At 42.0% G+C, this 15,908-nt stretch overlaps 1 pseudogene; it reads left to right on the top strand.

Moving 5' to 3' along the window:
* The window catches only part of LOC130857623 (ferritin, mitochondrial-like), a 36,270-nt pseudogene extending 23,955 nt beyond the window's left edge, over positions 1-12,315 (top strand).
* Positions 12,316-15,908: the final 3,593 nt, after the last annotated feature.

Below are 15,908 nucleotides of genomic sequence, written 5' to 3'. Positions count from 1 at the left end.
GGTATTTGGATTGGGAGGTGATTAGATCATGAAGGTGCAGCCCTCATGATCTTATAAGAGATTAGTGCTCTTTTTTAATAAAAGAGACCTTTCCCTTGCCCCTTCACTTTCACACAGTGAAAAGATAGCTCTATGAATCAGGAAGTGGTTCTCACTGAATCTGCTAGTGCCTTGATCTCGAACTTCCGGCCTCCAGAATGGTAAGAAATAAATTCCTTCTGTTTATAAGCCACTTGGTGTATGACAGTTTGTTACAGTAGCCCAAATGGCCTAAGACAGAGCCATTGCTGAATGTGTAAATTGTTGACTGCAGACAATGCACAAACGAACAGAACACCTCAAATTACCAGCCTGTGTAAAACCCATTCGTAAGTATCTTTCATTATAAAGATGAACTTTTTATGTCTATTGTCCCCTAGCGTATTGAAATGACTTGGAAAACTGAAAATCTTCACCATTAACTTGATCAGAAGTGTTTATAAACCTAGGCCAGGATCCTCCTTCTCTTTTTCACACTGCATCTTCAAAAATTACCACTTGGGGACTGTCAAACATGCTTTAAAACACAAATGTTAGTGCTAATACAATATTTACGATAATTGGAGGGATATATTAAATATCTACAAAAGAAAATTTAAAAAATAATGAATGCGTCACAATACACATCACTTTTAACACATGCAACACACATTTTGCAATACTTACAATAACTGCAAAATGACAGGAGGGACAGCTAAGCTGCAGCACTAAAAATTCCTTCTTCAGAATGAAATTTTTCCCTTTTATATGCTATTAAACTGGTAAGGGGACTTCCCAGGTGGTGCAGTGGTAAAGAACCCACCTACCAATGCAGGAGACATGGGTTCGATCCCTGGTCCGGGAAGACCCCACATGCTGCAGAGCAACTAAGCCTGTATGCCACAACTACTGAGGCCCTCGTGCCTAGCACCCATGCTCTGCAACAAGAGAAGCCACGGCAACGAGAAGCCCGCACACCACAACGAAGAGTAGCCCCCGCTGGCCGCAACTAGAGAAAGCCCACGTGCAGCGATGAAGACCCAACGCAGCTAAAAATAAATAAATAGATAAATTTATTTAAAAAAAAACTGGGAAGGCTTGTTTGCCCTGTGATAAGAGAGCAGTGTGTAAGGAGTAGCTGGGGAAGGAAATGTGAATGGGAGAGTAAGGCATCTTATAATACATTCACAAATTTTTTGATAGTTTTCTCTTTGAAAGGTGAAGCCTCATTTCCCCTCCTTAAGCATGAGTTATTCTTAGTGATTTGCTTAATGAATATCATGTGCCAGAAGTGACAGTGTGTGATGTTCAAGATTAGGACACACAGGGCATTGTGGCTTCCTCCTTGCTCTCTCCTTTGGATCACGCACTCTGGGAGAAGCTAGCAGCCGTGTTGTTAGGACACTCAAGCAGCCTGTGAAGGTCCCACGTGATGAGGAACCAAGGTCTTCTGTAACAGCCACGTGAGGGAACCATCTTGGGGGTGGATCTTCCAGTCCCTGTCAAGTTTTTAGATGACTGAATCCCCCCCACCTGACATCTTGACTGCAACCTCATAGGAGATCCTGAGCCAGAACCACTTACCTAAGCTTCTCCCAAATTCTTTTTGTTTTGGATGTTTATTATTTATTTATTTATTTTTATTTATTATTTTTGGCTGTGTTGGGTCTTAGTAGCAGCACGTGGGATCTTTGTAGAGGCATGCGGGATCTTTCACTGCAGCATGAGGGCTTCATTCTAGTTGTGGCATGCAGGGTGTCTCTTCTCTAGTTGTGGCACACAGGCTTCAGGGAGCAGGGACTCTCTAGTTTTGGCTTGCGGGTTCCAGAGTGTGTGGTCTCTGTAGTTTGTGGCACGTGGGCTCTCTCGTTGAGGTGCATGAGCTCAGTCATGTGGCACGCAGGCTTAGTTGCCCCCCAGCACGTGGGATCTTAGTTCCCTGACTAGGGATCAAACCTGTGTCCCCTGCATTGCAAGGTGGATTCTTTACCACTGGACCACAGGGAAGTCCCTTCTCCCAAATTCTTGACCCACAGAAACTGTGACATGATAAATGTTGGCTGTAAATTTTGGAGCAAAAATTTGTTATGCAGCAATAGATAACAGATATAGGTTGGGACTGACATCATGAGCTTACCATCCTCCTCTCCATACAACACAGAGCCCACCCTTTATTAAGAGTCTCCCTCATGAACTCAGCATGCTGTGCACTGCCAATAATGTCCCACTGACAAAGCAACTCAGATGGCCAAGCCCGGCTCCAAAGGGAAGAGAAGGGATTCTACCTCTTGATGGGAGAAGCTTCAAAGTCATACACAAAAGGGCATACACACAGGAATGGGAGGAATTTATGACCATTTTTAAAAGTTTATCATAAGCAGGGACATCTTATTGTGTCGGAAAGCACAGAAGCTATCAGAGACTAACGCAGCCATTTCAAAAGGGCACGGGAGACAACCTGAAGGGGTTTCTACCCGCCTGAGATGGAACGACGGAATTTGCTTTAAAATACCCCAGAAAGGGAATTCCCTGGTGGTTCAGTGGTTAGACTCAGCCCTTTCACTACCGTAGCTGGGGTTCAATCGAGGATCTAAGATGCTGCAAGCTCTGTGGCACAGCCAAAAGATAAAATAAAACAAAACAAAATACTCCAGAAAAAAACAAAGTTGGGGTGTGCATAGATGAAATAAGACTGGCAGAATATTGAGAATAGTTGAAGCTGAGTGATGGACATGAAGATTAATTTTAGTAGTCTCTTTACTACTGGTATATTTGAAATTTTTCTTAAGAAGAATTTTATTTTATTTTTTAAATATTTTTTAAATATTGGGACTTCAGGGAAGTCCCAAAAAGAATTTTATAAAAGTAATATATAGTCAGGATAAAAAATGCAGACAATACAGAAATATCAAAAATATAAACTTATTGGTTAATCCCGCCACTCGGAAATACAATTGGTAACATTGAACCATTCCCCTCGGCCGTTCCGAAAACGTATTGGTAAACCCGGCCCTGCCAGCATTGCTCAGGCATGTCATTAACCGTAATTACACAGACACAGCCTTCCACTGCTCTCCAGGAAGCCACACCTCATGGTTACCCGTGGGAGAAACAACTTGCTTGCAAATAGGCACCTGCAACTCCCAGGCTCTGTCCTGGGCACTGTGGCTTTGGGGCACACGTCTGAAACCAGTCTTTTTTGCCCTGACTCAGGATTTTACTTGGGCAGGTCCCTTCTGGCCCTCACACAGGTCTCTCCTTGAACTTGTCTAGCTGCCTATCTCTGCACTTTCTGACCGACCCTCACACCCACAGAGGGCATCGTGAGTTTGCCATGAACTGCCATGAATTCAGCCCATTCTAAACCTACCCCACACATTTGGAGAGACTCTGTGCCCCTCTTTTAATTTTAGGGAGTAACAAGAAGACAGAACTTTGGTTTAATTCACATGGATTCCTTTTGCAAAATTAACAAACTGGGATCCTAGCCTGCTTTTTTTGCTTTACACACGCTTGAAATATTTTCATGTGCCAATAAATATACTTTCTAGTGTGATTTTTAGTGCTGGCATAATTTTCTGAAATAAAAGCCTGCATGGTATACATTCAAATGATTTTCCACAGCATTTTTCACAGCTCTAAATAATGCTGCGGTGAATGCTTTTGTAACAAAACTTCCACTGCCTCTCTATTTTCATAGGCTAGGTCCCTAGAAATGGGATTACTGAATGAAGGCATTTAACATATGCCTGGTGTAACATATTAAAATGTTGTCAGTGTGCTATGTGAAAAATGGTATTTTCCTTTGTCTTGTTTTTCTTTTATTACTGGTAAATTAAAGAAGCATTGCAATGATTTAGGGTAAAATATCAGGAGATAGCAAGGGAAAAAAGGACACAGAACTTTCTCTTTTGAAGCATACCTTTAACGTGTGCTTCACCTGCGTTAGCGGTTGGGAGGCCTGAGTGGTAGGGTGTTGGAGCCAGACAGATTGAGGTACCCTGGGCAGGTGTCTTGCCCGTTTCTTTACCTGTAAGAACAGAGTCATAGGAGTACTTACTTCCTGTGTCCTCACGAGGTAATTCACAAGAGACTCAGCTTTTGCCTGCTGTGGAATAAACACGTTGCTGTCAGGGTCATGACATGAACGGACATTTGGAAATATTCCAAAATGTTAACAGAGATTATTGCTGGATGGTAGTATTATTTTTGGTTTTCCTTTTTTTCTTACTTTGTTATGTATTTTTGAAGTTTTTTAAATAATGGACTTTCACACGTTACTTTAATGAATTGAAAAGACTTTCTAAAACAGTTTGTAAAAATGCAGCATCTCCCAGCTGGAGCCCCTCACTCCCCAAGGTCTGCAAACACTTCAGCACCAAGCTGGCCCCCTGGACAGCTGACACCCCCACCCACACCCCCGCAGCTGCCTGCCCGTCATCTCAGAGGCTGCAGGGAACTGTGTCTCAGGGCCGCCTGCCAGGTGCACAGCTGTGACCCTTTACAGCTTAAGCTGCTCTTGCCACAGGCAAATTGAGGGCCCGGCTGGTCGGGGAGAGGGTCCTGCTGGAGTTGAGCAGAGATGGGGGAGCCAAGAACTGTTGTGGTAGCCCCAACCCATCCGGTCCCACCATCTGTGTCTTTGGCCTGGCAAGCCCCAGCAGGCCCTGGATTATTTTTAGAATTGACAGAGCCCTTCCAGATCACCTAGCCTGTGGCTCAGCCTAGGCTGCACCTGGGAATCAAGCAGGAAGTGTCTTAAAACACACTGATGCTTGGGTCCCACTCCGGACCTATTAGATCAGAACCTCCAGAGGTGGCCCCTGTCATCAGCAGGTGAGTCTGATGGTCAGACAGGTTGAGAACCACTGAGTCCAAACTCTGCATCTTATCATCTGAGATGCTGAGCCACGTGGCATCACATGGCCCCGGTTAGGACCTGAACACACTCCACAGCTGGTCATGCAGCATGAGTCATCACCATCCTCCCTTACATCTTGAGAGGGCCGGGTGGTTTACAAAGATTTTCTGAGACATCATCTCTATGGGTCCACATAACACAGGATGGGGAAAGCAGGCAGACATTATCTCTGCTTTGAAGACCAGGAAACTGAGGCCCACAAGGGTGAAGTGAATTGCAGGTCTGAGACGGAGCCAGAACTATAATTTGACTTCATTCCCAAGACACCCAGAGGCAGGACCCCTTCCAAGGGGAGTTACTCAGATGCAAATGTCTTGAGGGCCTGCATTCCTGAGCCCTGCCCCAGACCCACTGTATCAGCGCATCTGGGTGTGGGAAGGAGTGACTGCAGTTTTTAGAAGCTCCTCAGGGGATTGCTCTGGACACTAAAGTTTGAGGATCGTTTCAAATACCTCCACAGTGGAGCCCTGAGGCTAAAAAACAACATATATGCATATTTACAATTTAATTTTCATTGTGGGACAGGAGACTTCTGAGTTCAAGATGACAGAGCAGAAGAACATCTCAAAGAAATTGTAATTAATATCCTCAAAGAGATAAGATATTACATTCATTAAGCTAGGATAAGACAGTCTTTCATTTTATCAAGGAATGACAACATTGAAAGATAAAAGGCGCTGGAGTTACGCTTACAAAATTCTGAGGCACAAAATTTTTAACCCAAGAACTCATTCCATGCCTAGCCAAACTATCAATGAAGTGTCCATGAAACAGAGATATTTTTCAAGCTTTCAAAGTAAAAAATGGACCAGCCAGCAAATAATTACACAAAAGAATGTATCCTTTCTTAGAAAGCTACTGTGCATCACACCCAGAAACCAACCAGTTTAGACTGGAGGACAGAGGACAGAGGCCTCTGGGATGGATGTCTCTGTGAAAACAATAGACGGGATACATTCGACCCTATGGAAAATCTTGCTAAGAGGCTTTGTATAGAGCTGTGGGAATGCAAGGGAAGACGTGGCCAGAGGGTCAGAGAAAGCTAAACAAACGAGAAAGAGTGAGTCAAATACAAAAGGTTATGTTAGAAAGGAAATGTAATCTTAATACTCCACCTGGCTTAGCTGTGAACAGTATTTCATAGGCATAATAATGGAAACCCTGATTATCGATTTCACCAAAAATGGCGATATATTTAAAGGATAGAGGACTTCAGGGGAGGGTGGGTTTCAGAGAGCTAAAGTTCCTTTCTGCCTCAATGGGACGTCCATGAATAATGAATAAATAATGAATAAGACTGATTATTAGGAGATGACAGAGCATGCCTGTTATTTAAAAACATAGAGGAACATGCTAACACAAAATGAAAACAATTGAAAGATTGCTTCTAGGGAGTTGGGACGGGACAAAAGGGGAGAGAAGGGGGGAGCCAGCAGATAGTGATTTTATTACAGCCATTGTTTGACTTTTAAAACTATGTAAATATTATGACTTTGATTTTTTTAAAGAAAACTTCTATAACCTCCAAAGGTAATTCCAAAAGTATTTGACCCAACAGCATTATTGCTTGGTTGAATTTCAGAAAGGAAGAAGATATTCACAACACATATACCCATGAAACGATTTGTAGGGTAACTATGTAAAGAATTCCTACAGACAAATAAGATGGGGGGGACTTGAATTCAAAAGAAAAATCAGCAGAAAAATAGAAGCAGAAATCCATGAATGGCTCCCAAATATATGAAACATTTCTCATTAAAATTCAGGGAGATCTGGGACTTCCCTGGTGGTGCAGTGGTTAAGAATCCGCCTGCCAATGCAGGGGATGCGGGTTCCATCCCTGGTCCAGGAAGATCCCACATGCCGCAGAGCAAGTAGGTCTGTGCACCACAACTGCTAAGCCCACGTGCCACAACTACTGAAGCCTGCGTGCCTAGAGCCTGTACTCCAAAAGAGAGGCCACCACAATGAGAAGCCTGCGCACCACAATGAAGAGTAGCCCCTGCTCGCCGAAACTAGAGAAAGCCCGAGCATGAAGCAAAAAGACCCAACGCAGCCAAAGAAGAAAGAAAAAGATGTTCTTAAAAGAAATTGTTAAAAAAATTATTTAAAAAAAATTCAGGGAGATCCATATTGAAAGCACGATAAGATGCTGTTTCTTTTTTGTCTTTTTAAAACGATGACTTTAAAATTTTTTTGTTTTCTTGTTCTATATTTTCCTTCTGCTAGTAGAGAAGTTATATACACTTTAAAAATTCTTTTAGTAGCTATACTTGAGAGTTCATCAGGCATACATAAGAAAGCCTAAAGTAGCACAGGGAACTATATTCAATTCAATATCTTGTAATAACCTATAATGGAAAAGAATCTGAAAAAGATTTTATATAATATAAATATATATATGTATATATAATATATATCATATATTATATATATATCTGAGTCACTGTTGTACACCTGAAATGAACATAACATTGTAAATCAACTATACTTCAATAAAAAAATTTAAAAAGAAAGCCTAAAGTTACTATCTTAACATTCCTTCTGAAATAATCCAAGGACCTTGTTTGTCCAGTATGATAGTTGTGTGGTTTTTAACCCTAGAAATTAGGCATGATGAGGATATTGATGAAGTGTAATAGAGAGCACCTGCTCAGATTTCCTACACATTTACAGGTTGCTTTGCTCTCCAGTTCTTTCTGCAACTCTGATCATTCTTCCTCCCACGGTACAGCGGTAAACACTGTCAGTGCCCCCCTCAGATCTCCCTGGGTTGGTGAGTCCTTCCCTGGCTGCTCTGAGTGTTGGCTGCCAAGAGCCCACAGCTGCATCTTGCCCTGGAGAATTACCCTTGGCCGAGAGGAGCAAGCTTACCTGGGGGGGCCTGGAAAATTACTCCCCCCTTGAGAAGGCACAGCCAAAGATGAACTGCCAATTACTGGGGGTGGGGGGTACATAAACCAGATATCAGGGTGGGAGAATTCTGAAGGGCTATTTGTGCTGCACAGCTCCCCTGGGATTAGTCTGATGCTAGATTCAGCTGAAACTCTCTCTTTGCCTCTACTGCCCTAACTTGCTTCTCTCACTTCCTTACAGGCGTCTCCTGAAAGCACTGCTGCGATGAATCATTTGTATAAGGACCCCATCACAGGCTCTATTCTGAGGGATTCTGACCTAAGACAGCATCCTACAGAAGCTGCTTTTGACCAGGTCCATTACACACCCCTCTCCCCATTTCTGTTTACCTGAAACTGTCCATTTCTTCCTTAGTCTTGAGAGGTAGCTTTTGCAGGATATACAATTTTAGATTGACATCTGTTTTCTTCTTAGCACTTTAAAGAGATCATTTCAAATAAGCACATGAAAAGATGTTCCAGCATCATGAACCATGAGGGAAGTGCAAATTAAAACCACAGTGAGAGACCACTTCACATCCACTAGGATGGCAGTAATCAAATAGATGGACAATAACAGGTGTCAGCAAGGATGTGGAGTAATTGAGACCCTTACACATCGCTGGTGGAATGTCAAATAGTGTAGCAGTTTTGGGCAGCAGTCTGGCTGTTCATCAAAAATTTCAACATAGAATAAGAAACAAGGGGGACTACCCTGGTGGCACAGTGGTTAAGAGTCTGCCTGCCAATGCAGGGGATGTAGGTTCAATCCCTGGTCCAGGAAGATCCCACATGTGGCAGAGCAACTATGCCCACGCACCACAACTACTGAGCCTGCGCTCTAGAGCCCACGAGCCACAACTGTAGAGGCCATGAGCTGCAACTACTGAGGCCTCATTCTGCAACTACTGAAGGCTACAGCCTGTGCTCCACAACAAGAGAAGCCACCTCAATGAGAAGCCTGTGCACCACGACAAAGAGCACCACTCGCCTCAACTAGAGAAAGCCCAAGTGCAGCAATGAAGACCCATTGCAGCCAAAAAAAAAAAAAGGAAGAAACAAGGATATATTGTGCAGCACAGGGAATTATAGTTATTATTTTGTCATAACTTTAAATGGAGTATGATCTGTAAAAATACTGAATCACTTTGCTATACACCTGAAACTATTATAGTATTGTAATTATACCTCAATAAAAAATTCAACAGAGTTATCATACCCAGCAATTCCACTCCTAGACAAACCTCCAAGAGAAATTAAAGCATTTCCACACAAAAACTTACATATGAGTGTGCATAGTAGCATTATCGATAGTAGTGAAAAAGTGGAGACAACTTAAATGTCCATCAGCTCATGAATGGATGAACAAAATGTGGTATATCCATACAATGGAATATTATTCAGCAAAAGAAAGAAAGAAAGAAAGAAAGAAAGAAAGAAAGAAAGAAAGAAAGAAAGAAAAAGAAAAGCAAAGAAAAACAAATGAAACACTGATACAGGCTTCAACATAGGTGAACCTTGAAAACGTGCTAACTGAAAGAAGCCAGAAACAAAAGACCACATATTATGTGATCCTATTTATATGAAATGTTCAGAATAGGCAAATCTATAGAGACAGAAAGCAGGTTGGTAATTGCTTAGGGCTGGGGTGGAAAGAGGGAGAAAATGGAGAGTGACAGCTAATGGGTATGGAGTTCCCTTTAGTGGGGGGGTGGGGGATGAAATGTTCTAAAACTGAGTGTGACATGGAAATAACCTAAATGTTCATTGAGAGATGAATGGATAAAGACAATGTGGTACATATATACGATGGAATACCACTCAGCCATAAAAAAGAATGAAATAATGCCATTTGCAGCAACGTGCGTGGACTTAGAGATTATCATACTAAGTGAAGTCAGAAAGAGGAATACAAATATATGATATCACTTACATGTGGAATCTAAAATATGACACAAATGAACTTAGCTATAAAGCAGAAACAGACTCATAAACATAGAAAACAGGCTTGTGGTTGCCAAGGGGGAGGGGTGGGGGAGGGATGAACTAGGAGTTTGGGATTAGCAGATGCAAGCTATTATACATAAAATGGATAAACAGCAGGTCCTTCTGCACAGCACAGAGAACTATATTCAATATCCTGTGACAAACCATAATGGAAAAGAAGATGAAAAACAACGTATGTGTACATATAACTGAATCACTTTGCTGTACAGTAGAAATTAACACAACATTGTAAAGCAACTATACTTCAATAAAATAATTTTAAAAATAAAACTGTCCTTAACTGTGCAACCTTATGAATATACTAAAAACATTGAGTTGTATACTTTAAATGGGTAAATCACGTCATGTGAATTATATTTCAATAAAGCTACTTAAAAAAGGTATCAATTCAGTAATTGGATCCCTTGTATTTACCCAAATGAATTGAAAACTTAACGTCCACACAAAAACCTGCCAAAGGCAGTTTATAGCAGCTTTATTCATAATTGCCAAAACTTGGAAGCAATGAAGATATCCCTCCATAGGCGAATGCATACACAAACTGTGGTATATCCAAACAGTGGAACATTATTCAATATTACAAAGAAATGAGTTATCAAGCCATGAAAAGACATTGTAACAAATGTACCACTCTGGGGACTTCCCTGGCAGTCCGGTGGTTAAGACATCACCTTCCAATGCAGCGGGTGTGGGTTCGATCCCTGGTTGGGTAGTTAAGATCCCACATGCCTTGCAGCCAAAAAACCAAAACAATAAAACAGAAGCAGTATTGTAACAAATTCAATAAAGACTTTAAAAATTGTCCATATTAAAAAAAATCTTAAAAAAAAATTATACCACTTAGGTGGTGTGTGTAGGGGAAATATATGGGAACTTGCTGTACTTTCTGCTCAGTTTTACTGTGAACCTCAAACTGCTCCAAAATAAAATCTATTAAAAGAAAAGAAAAGAAAAAAGTGACAATCACCTATTTTTTTTTTTTAAAAAGATATTATTGCACCACCTTCTGGCTTCCATAATTGTTATGAGAAATGTATTCCTAGTCTTATTGTAGTTTCTCTGAGGTGATATCTTTTTGGTCTTTAAAAAAAATCTCTATCTTAAGTGTTCTGCAGTTTCACAGCACTGTGTCTAGGTGTTGAGTTCTTTTTATTTATCTTGTTTCCTACATCTGTGAATCTGGTCTATCCTCAGTACTAGAAATTTCTTAGCCGTCATCTTGTCAAAGATTTCTCCCTTCCGTACTCTGTATTCTCCCCTTCTGGAGTTCTGATAGGCATATCCTGGACCTTTTCAGCCTACCCTTCTTGTTCTGTAACTTCCTTTTCATATTTTTCATCTGCTTGACTTTCTTCATCTATATATAGTCTCTGTCTAACCCTTCCAATAAGTTTTTTCCATGTATTATTTTGGGTTAATTATAGATACGTAAACAGTTTTAAGAAATAACATAGAAAGATCCCATGTACTCTTTACCTAGTTTCCCCCAATGTTAACATCCTGCGAAACTCTAACACAGTATCATAACCAGGATACTGGCATTGATACAGTCAGCTGTAGAACATCTCCATCACACAGGAGTTGCTTAGGTTGCCTTTTATACCTACACCCACTCTCCTCCCACCTCTACCCCTTCCTTAACTGCTAGCAACCACTAATTTGTTCACCTTTTCTGTAATTTTGTCATTTCAAGAATGTTATATAAATGGGATCAGTCTTTGCAGAGAGTCACCCCAGTTTCCTGCTTCAACAGTGCTTGGACGGAACCCAGTCCTCAGCCCCCGCCCCTGCCAGCCGCTCAGAGCCAGCCCTCCCCGCAACCTGATTGCGCCCTCCAACTGTCCCAAGGTCCCCGCCACCGATCCAGTGCAGCGCAGCCTTGCACCATGACCACCTACTACATCCCCCTCGCAGGTGCGCCAGATCTACGAACAGGACTTGGGGACCACCATCAACCGCCAGATCAACCTGGAGCTCTACGCCTCCCACGTCTACCTGTCCATGTCATACTATTTTGACCACGATGATTTGGCTTCGAAGAACTTTGCCAGATACTTTCTTCACCAATCCCCTGAGGAGCGGCAACATGCCAAGAAAACCATGAAGGGGCAGAACCAATGGGGTGGTGGAATCTTCCTTCAAGATATCAAGAAACCAGACTGTGATGACTGGGAGGATGGGCTGAATACAATGGAATGTGTGCTGCACTTGGGAAAAAGTGTGAATCAGTCACTACTGGAACTGCACAAACTGGCCACTGACAAAAATAACCCCCATTTGTGTGATTTCATTGAGACCCCATACCTGAATGAGCAGAAGAAATCCAGCAAAGAATTGGGTGATCATGTGACCAACTTGTGTAAGATGGGGGCCCCCGAATCTGGCATGGCAGGGTATCTCTTTGACAAGTACACCCAGGGAAACAGTGATAATGAGAGCTGCACCTTAGGCAGGCTTCAGAAAGCCTGGGGCTGACTTCCCTGGTCACCAAGGCAGTGCATGCCTGTTTGGGTTATCTTTACCTTTCCTTTCTTCCTTTCTTCCTTTCTTCCTTTCTTCCTTCCTTCCTTCCTTCCTTCCTTCCTTCCTTCCTTTCTTTTTCTTTCTTTCTTTTTCTTTCTTTCTTTCTTTCTTTCTTTCTTTCTTTCTTTCTTTCTTTCTTTCTTTCTTTCTTTCTTTCTTTCTTTCCCTCTCTCTCTCTCTCTCTTTCTTTCTTTCTTTCTTTGTTTCTTTCTCTCTCTCTCTCTTTCTTTCTTTCTTTCTTTCTTTCTTTCTTTCTTTCTTTCTTTCTTCTCCCTTCCTTCCTTTCTTTCTTTCCTCTCTTTCTTTCTTTCTTTCTCTCTCCTTCCTTCTTTCCTTCCTTCCTTCTTTCTTTCAAAATTTCTTTATTTACTTTATTTGTTTATTGGCTGCATTGGGTCTTCATTGCTGCATGCAGGCTTTCTCTAGTTGTGGTGAGTGGGGACTACTCTTCACTGTGGTGCGTGGTCTTATTGCGGTGGCTTCTCTTGTTGCGGAGCATGGGCTCTAGGTGATCGGGCTTCAGTATCTGTGGCACACAGGCTTAGTAGTTGTGGCTCGCAGGCTCTAGAGTGCAGGCTCAGTACTTCTGGTGCATGGGCTTAGTTGCTCCATGGCATGTGGAATCCTCCTGGTCTAGGGATGGAACCCAAGTCCCCTGCATTGGCAGGCAGATTCTTAACCACTGCGCCACCAGGGGAGTCCACCTTTAGCTTTTCTATAAGTTGTGCCAAAACATCTACTTAAGTTCTTTCCTTAGTACTATTCCTTCAAATAAAGTAATTTGGGGACTTCCCTGGTGGCACAGTGGTTAAGAATCTGCCTGCCAATGCAAGGGACACGGGTTCGATCCCTGGTCCGGGAAGATCCCACAGGCTGCAGAGCAACAAAGCTGGAGCACCACAACTACTGAGCCCATGTGAACTACTGAGCCCGAGTGCTGCAACTACTGAAACCCGAGTGCCTAGAGCCCATGCTCCACAACAAAGAGTAGTCCCCACCCACCGCAACTAGAGAAAGCCCTCAAGCAGCAACAAAAACCCAACAGAGCCAAAAATAAAAAAATAAAATAGAAAAATAATTTGGTACGCCCCCTCAAAACAATGGAATCATACAGTGTGTATTCTTTTTGAATCAATTTTTTCTACTTGGCATAATTCTCTGAAGATTCATCCCTTTATTTTATTTTTCTGAGCATTTTTTAAAAAATCATGAATGGGTGTTGAATTTTGTTAAATGCTTTTTCTGCATCAATTGATATGATTGTGTGATTTTTCTTCTTTAGTCTGTTAACATGGTGGATCGCATTGATTGATTTCTTTAAAGGAGGTTTTTTTAAGCTCTTTATTGGAATATAGTTGCTTTACACAGTGGTGCCAGTTTTTGCTGTACAACAAAGTGAATCAGCTGTATTTATACATGTATACCCATATTCCCTGCTTCCCGCGACTCCTTCCCACCTTCCCTATCCCACCCCTCTAAGTCATCACCCATCACCCAGATGATCTCCCTGTGTTATGCAGCAGCCTCCCACTAGCTATCTATTTTACATTTGGTAGGCATATGTGTCAATGCTACTCTCTCACTTTGTCCCAGCTTCCCCTTTGCTCCCCACCTCATGTCCTAAAGTCCATTCTCTACATCTGTATCTTTATTCTTGCCCTGTCACTGGGTTCATCACTACCATTTGTTTAGATTCCATATACATGAGTTAGCATGCGGTATTTGTTTTTCTCTTTCTGGCTTACTTCGCTCTGTATGACAGACTCTAGGTCCATCCACCTCACTACAAATAACTCCATTTCATTCCTTTTCATGGCTGGGTAATATTCCATTGTATATATGTGCCACATCTTCTTTATCCATTCATCTGTTGATGGACATTTAGGTTGCTTCCTTGTTCTGGCTATAGTAAATAGTGCTGCAATGAACATTGGGGTACATGTTTCTTTTTGGATTATGGTTTTCTCAGGGTATATGCCCAGGAGTGGGATTGCTGGGTTATATGGTAGTTCTATTTTTAGTTTTTTAAGGACCCTCCATATTGTTTTCTATAGTGGCTGTACCAATTTAGATTCTCACCAACAGTGCAGGAGTGTTCCCTTTTCTCCACACCCTCAAGGAGTTCTTTTTTTTTTAATTAGTTTATCTATTTATTGTCTGCAGTGGGTCTTCGTTGCTGTGCGGGCCTTCTCCAGTTGCAGCGAGTGGGGGCTACTCTTCGTTGTGGTGTGCAGGCTTCTCTGCTGTGGCTTCTCTTGTTGAGGAGCATGGACTCTAGGCTCGTGGGCTTCAGTAGTTGTGGCACATGGGCTCAGTAGTTGTGGCTCGCAGGCTCTAGAGCTCAGGCTCAGTAGTTGTGGTACACAGGCTTAGTTGCTCCAAGGCATGTGGGACCTTCCCAGACCAGGGATTGAACCGGTGTCCCCTGCATTGGCAGGTGGATTCTTAACTACTGGGCCACCAGGGAAGTCCCCTGATTGATTTTTGAATATTGAACCAGGCTTGCATCCCTGAAACTCCACTTGGTCATGGGACCTCATTCTTTTTATATATTGCTGAATTCTATTTGCCAGTATTTGTTAAGGATTTTTACATCTATATTCTTGAGAGATATTGGTCTGCCTATTGAGTTGTTATTTCAACAATTATATTTTTAATTTCTAAACATTCTACTTAGTTTGCTTCAAAAACTGCCTTATTATTGGCAATCTCTTGTTGCTTCTTCATTTTGTGTTTCTATGGTGATAATAGATTGCGAGCTCACATTTGGTTTATCTTGATCTGAGGATTCTCAAGGGCTTACATTGGGGATGGTTTCCTCCGAGTAGAATTGCATTTCTTTCTGCTGGGGGTCAGAGAATCATCTCCTGGGGCCCCTTCAGCCCCCTTGTACCCTCCAATCATATTTTCAGGCCCAGCACCCAACCCAGCCCTTTTGCTGCTGGTCCAAGGCTCAACCTCCTGACTGCAGGGCTTCTGTCAGCATTTACTATTCAGGAAAGCCTGACTTTCAGGAAGTTTCCCCTTTGAAGATTTCTCTCTATTTCTTGCAAACCCAGAAAAACAGTACAAACAATGGTTTTTGCTTCTGTGGGAGGTCATCTAAGAATTTTTAGTCCACTACAGTGCTGGCAGCGGAATTAGATTCCCTTTCACATCTATCGAAATGACAGGCACTTCCACACCTGACACATCAAGTGTTGAGGACATGAGCATATAAACCTTAAGCATAAACCCTTACGCATTAGAGTTTGGAGCATAAATTAAGATGACCATTTTGACCAGTTGTTATTATCTAGAAAAATTCAACTTGCACGTATCCTACATTCTACTCCTGGTATATACTCTAGAGAAACTCTTCTATGCATGTTCTAATAGACATGCGTATAAGAAGATCCATCATGCACTGTTTATAAGAGAACGCATTGGAAACAATATTCATTTAAGAGCATACATTATGGTATATTTATACACTGGAGTACTATGAAACCATGGAAAAAACAAACCGGAGCTATGTGTATTAATAGCGATAAATCTCACAAACA

Source organism: Hippopotamus amphibius, chromosome 7 (assembly GCF_030028045.1).
Source record: "Hippopotamus amphibius kiboko isolate mHipAmp2 chromosome 7, mHipAmp2.hap2, whole genome shotgun sequence".
Taxonomy (NCBI): Eukaryota; Metazoa; Chordata; class Mammalia; order Artiodactyla; family Hippopotamidae; genus Hippopotamus; species Hippopotamus amphibius.
The sequence above is the reverse complement of the archived record's forward strand: the minus strand, read 5'-3'. Positions and strand labels throughout refer to the sequence as shown.